This window comes from Macrosteles quadrilineatus, unplaced genomic scaffold, assembly GCF_028750875.1.
Source record: "Macrosteles quadrilineatus isolate MER2022 unplaced genomic scaffold, UCM_ALF_1.0 Scaffold_7__1_contigs__length_78375512, whole genome shotgun sequence".
Classification (NCBI taxonomy): Eukaryota; Metazoa; Arthropoda; class Insecta; order Hemiptera; family Cicadellidae; genus Macrosteles; species Macrosteles quadrilineatus.
Genome location: NW_026542600.1, coordinates 4,397,432 through 4,402,523, shown reverse-complemented (window position 1 = coordinate 4,402,523; position 5,092 = coordinate 4,397,432). Strand labels below are relative to the sequence as shown.

At 31.8% G+C, this 5,092-nt stretch overlaps 1 pseudogene; it reads right to left on the bottom strand.

The window, feature by feature from the left end:
- Window positions 1-1,065: 1,065 nt before the first annotated feature.
- Window positions 1,066-1,179, bottom strand: LOC128999189 (U5 spliceosomal RNA; annotated as a pseudogene).
- Window positions 1,180-5,092: the final 3,913 nt, after the last annotated feature.

Here is a 5,092-nt window from a genome sequence, read left to right as displayed (position 1 = left end):
CATCAAAACCTAGAACATTATTGCAACTGTTTAGCTAAAATTCAAATCCCTAATGATCATAATAATTAAATAATATTAAGTAGTGTAATATTAAGTGAGTGTAGCATATCTTTCGCAGAAATTCACTTAATACAAACCAATCAACAAATGCACAGGTATTGACAGTTGTAACTTGGCCAAGTTTTGCAAAGTTTGACGCACAGCCCACCGATACTTAGATGTTCTTCTTGACAGGTTTAAGCTTTTAGGGAAATATGTCATGTGTACTTTAAAGTATTATATTTAATATTTGTTTATATAACTAAAATAGTACTTACAGTTTGTGTGTATACAGAATCTGATGTAGGTACGCTTGACCAATCTTCAACACTCTCAAATGTACAATTATGTGGGGGTGCTTAGGTTATATTTGTATGTCTAATGTGGTAACTATCGGGGTTTCACTTTTCTAAAAGCCTATTACTTCAATCAATAAACAATCACCTCTAAATGAGTTTATTTCAACTAATAATTGTATGATTTCGTACAAATATATTCCGTTGTACATACACATATCCATTTATTTGTGTAATAAATCTATTATAACATTACGTTTGTCACACTAGTTTGCACCGGATTGCTTTCAAACTAAGTGACTGGCTCACGAGCAACATATAACCATTGAAAATAACGTTAAACTCAATGTAGACTTAATAAGTACAATAAAAACGCGTTATTTTATTTTTATAACAAACTATTTTTTACTGCTTGAAAAGTAAGATAACGTAAAACGTATCACACAAAACCCTTAGTACAGTTTTTTGTTTTTTTTTTGTCCTAGGACGCTAGGCACGAGCCTAGGATTGTTTTTCACATTACTTCAGGCTAGACCTAGGGGTTGCGGCATTATCACTTAGATAAAATCCATTGGTGACTTGGTGGGGATCGAACCCGGGACCTCAAGGACTGAAGTCCCGTGCTCTAACCACTACGCCAGCTCGCTCCCCCTTTTATTTTATTTTTTTTTTTGTGGCCCAATCCCATAAGGATCGGGTGCAGAAAAGAAGAAAGTAGAAGAAGTAGAAGAAATGGTGAAGAAAGTATTAAAAATTTGTTTATAGACTCACCGTGTGTTCCCCTCCACGGAAATCTTTAGTAAAAGGCGAAAGATTTATTCGTTTTGAAGGGAAACCAGAGTACAGTAAGAGTTAATATTGATAACTTAACCTTAGCCATCAAAGGATATCAGAATGTCACTAGTTTTGAGGCGTACTAACCTACCTTGCTAACCTGTTGGTTACTCGGAGTGCAAAATATCCATCTAAATGTTTAAAATAATTTAATGAACTGACATTAAAACCCATGATCGCAGTAGTTAAGATAGATGTTATGCAAATTTACATAAAAAAATAAAACACTTAGTCGGAAGAAACCCGAAACCGCTTATAGAATTTTCAGAACTCAAACGCATACACTAGTTTTTTGTAGGTTTTATTTTATGAAAATCCGTTTTAGAAAGTGTTAAGTAACTCCTTCTAACCTGTCAACGTCATTCCATTTCATATTAAACTGACGCAAAACTAAAAGCCTTCTCAAAATATAAAGAGTTTGACGTGCTAATCTTGGGTCCATTAACGGCGCGATCTCGTTCGTCCTGTTCTGACTCTATCAGTGTAGTGTAGTTTCGTCCTGTTCTGACTCTATCAGTGTAGTGTAGTTTCGTCCTGTTCTGACTCTATCAGTGTAGTGTAGTTTCGTCCTGTTCTGACTCTATCAGTGTAGTGTAGTTTCATCCTGTTCTGACTCTATCAGTGTAGTGTAGTTTCGTCCTGTTCTGACTCTATCAGTGTAGTGTAGTTTCGTCCTGTTCTGACTCTATCAGTGTAGTGTAGTTTTTAAATCCTAGCACTATTATGGTATCTAATATCGAGAAAGTATGTTTCAGGTTTTTAGTAACACATACGTAATAATAAATATATAACCATATCGTGATAATGCAGCAATCGTTGTTTTCTTGGCAGCTTCTTTACCTTTAAGACCACTTAAAGCCTTTAATTGGGTATTTTCTCGGAAATAACACCTCTCGTTTAAGTTTTCTAAAGACGATGCTGTAAAGAAAGCTAACCCTTACTGTTCGGATTTCTTTCATTTTGTGAAATAATCCTTTTTCTATTAAGGACACACAAAGCCCTTCAGAAGGTTAAGGAACGGATTTTCTCGCAACTTATAAAATTAATTACCTTCTTTGGCTCAAGGACAACAGATAGGTTGTATAAGGAAAGCTTCAAAAGCTTTAAATTTTATGGGTTTAAATTTATCAAGGATTTATTGATATTCTGTAGTTATTATTTTAAACATATACATTAATTGATGCTACTCAAATACAATTAATAGTACCTATATTCGCTGTAATTTTAGTTTTAAATTATAAGAAAATAGCGCGTTGATTTTAGCGATATGTCTTAGCTCAAATTTGCGTCATTGTATTTTATACATACATAGATAGTTAAGGATTGCAAGCCCATCAAATCTTCCTCAAAGATTATCTTTAACTGTAGAGTTTTCACAATGAAAAATCATAAATATTAACACAATGTCCACCCAAATAGGAGACCATTATGTATTTTAACAAAAGACACTCCACTTTGATGAAAACAGAAGCGTTTAAACTTCAAATCGGATCCAAAGTAGAAAAGCTTTTAATGTAGCTCCTTCCAATATATATATTCAAGGACAAAATCAAATACTCAGCTGAAGATTACGACCCAGTCTAAGTTCCTGGGTTGATTTTAATATTTAATGTTGGAGTTTATAAGGAATCTCAGTAATTTTTCGTTACCGTACTTGTATTCCAATCTTTGTTTACATTTTCTCATATGTAACTCAATTATTTACGTTCACACATAGTTACTTCATTCGTATATAGATTGTTTGGAATTAAGACTAGCTAAAAGTAACTTATTTCTGAAAAAAAAGAGAAAGTTACATTGCGAGAAGGGTCTAATAGGGAACGTTTAGTTTAAAGGTGCCCAACGACTGGTCATCTGTTTAAGACTAGCTATTTCTTTTCAGTCCAGAGTTCTTGCTAAACACATTGACACCCCAATATGGGTGACCATTTAGCTTAATTAAAATGTCTAACACTTTGAAGCAAAATCTTGCGTATTTTGGGATTGTGTATAGTGATAAGACTTTCCAAAACATAGTTTGCACAAAATGAGTTTTTAAATTGCCTCAAGAGTTCCATCAGATAAAAATGTTTCATAAGTAAAAGTATAATATGTTGGAGTATGTGGGGTTACTAAAATGTGTGTATGATGACTAAAATAATAATACTTACGCATATTTTCAAAGATTTAACCTTATCCATAGTAAATCAAATCCGTTTATACAGGGTGATTTGTTCTCAGTGTGACAAAATTTTCTTGATATAAGTACAAAGTAAATGAAGTGTGATGATGCATATGAAATGTTCCAAGTCTCAAAATCAGCGTCCCAAAAATTATTTTATGTTTTTCAAAAATAACCATGCTTTGAAACTTAATACAGCAATTTCTCAATTACCTGTATATGGATTTGAGTAGATAATGTAATTTTCGTGTTCTACATTAAATTTTGAACTCCGACACTTTCTTGTATACAGGGTGTGAAAAATGCAATAGACCATTGTTTTTAAAATTTTTATCAAACATCTTAATTTTTATCTTTGAATCTATTTACAATGGAGTTTTTACAACTGATCCTCCGTCATTTTCTATTATTATTGTTCAAAATTTAATGTAGAACACGAAAATTACATTATCTACTCTAATCCATATACAGGTAATTGAGAAATCGCTGTATTAAGTTTAAAAACATGGTTATTTTTTAAAAACATAAAATAATTTTTTGGGAAGCTAATTTTTAGACTTGGAACATTTGATATGCATCATCACACTTCATTTACTTTGTAATTACATCAAAAAAATTTTGTCACACTGAGTACAAATCACCCTGTATAATAAATAAACTAGGTTCCTTAACATGTTACGTACTAAAATACTTATATCTTTGAACGAAAAGTAAGGGTCCAACTAAAAATTAGCCAACCACTTATCAACATTATCAAACAGAATTGTACAATTCGTAATTCAATAAGATTTTTACCTTATTTGAAAAGCAAGAGGTTTCAACCTATTCAGCCTTTGCCAAGCAGAAAGCACTTTAACCCTTCACGTCAGCAGAGGCAGCAGATATATGCATTATCTATAACTGGACTCAGCACAACAGCTGTTTTCTATGGGTTCACCAATATATCATTAGTTCGACATACTAGTATTTATAAAGCAGTAAGCTTGAAATAGTATTACTGTTTCATTCTAACATTTACTTCATTAAAACAACTATGATATGTTCGTTATTCTGTAATTGTTTTTAATTAATTAAAAGATTAATTTGTTAGTGGTACTATTCTTATTGATTTTATACCAGTCAATAATTTACTCATCGACAAAATCAATATAAAACTGTGTTATCCTATACCAACGTGTGAGTAGGGTTCGCGGGCACAACGTTTTTGTATTAATTAATGTGTTTACATTTTTTTTACTACTTAAACTGTATTTATTATCCGTACCAAAAAGTAATTTTAAATATATATAGAAATTTGACGTAACTTTTAAAGTATTCACCCGCCATAGTTTATCATCACCTTCAGACAGGAAAATCACTCATTTAGTTGCTACATATTTCAGTAATTACTGTATTGTATTGTAACTCTGATCTCATGCTGTATTAGCCATCTTGCACACCTATTACTTTTACAAATCTATATTCACTGTTTTGGTTGTTACCATTAGTTGAATAAATAATAAATAAGTTTTATAATTTAATTTACAATCAAATTATATAACTAATTTAAGTTATTTAGACTATTTCAATTATTTACAAACAATATACATACAGGGTGTCTCACGAGAGGTGTCTCAAATTGATTACGGAAAAACGGCTTAACGTACAAGGATGAAATTAAATTATTTCCCGCTAAATTGACCCAATAACGTAAAAATATTTTTAACTTTTTCCCAATACAGGGTGTGCCAAAAAGTGAGGGTCACTAGTTCGAATCTCGGAA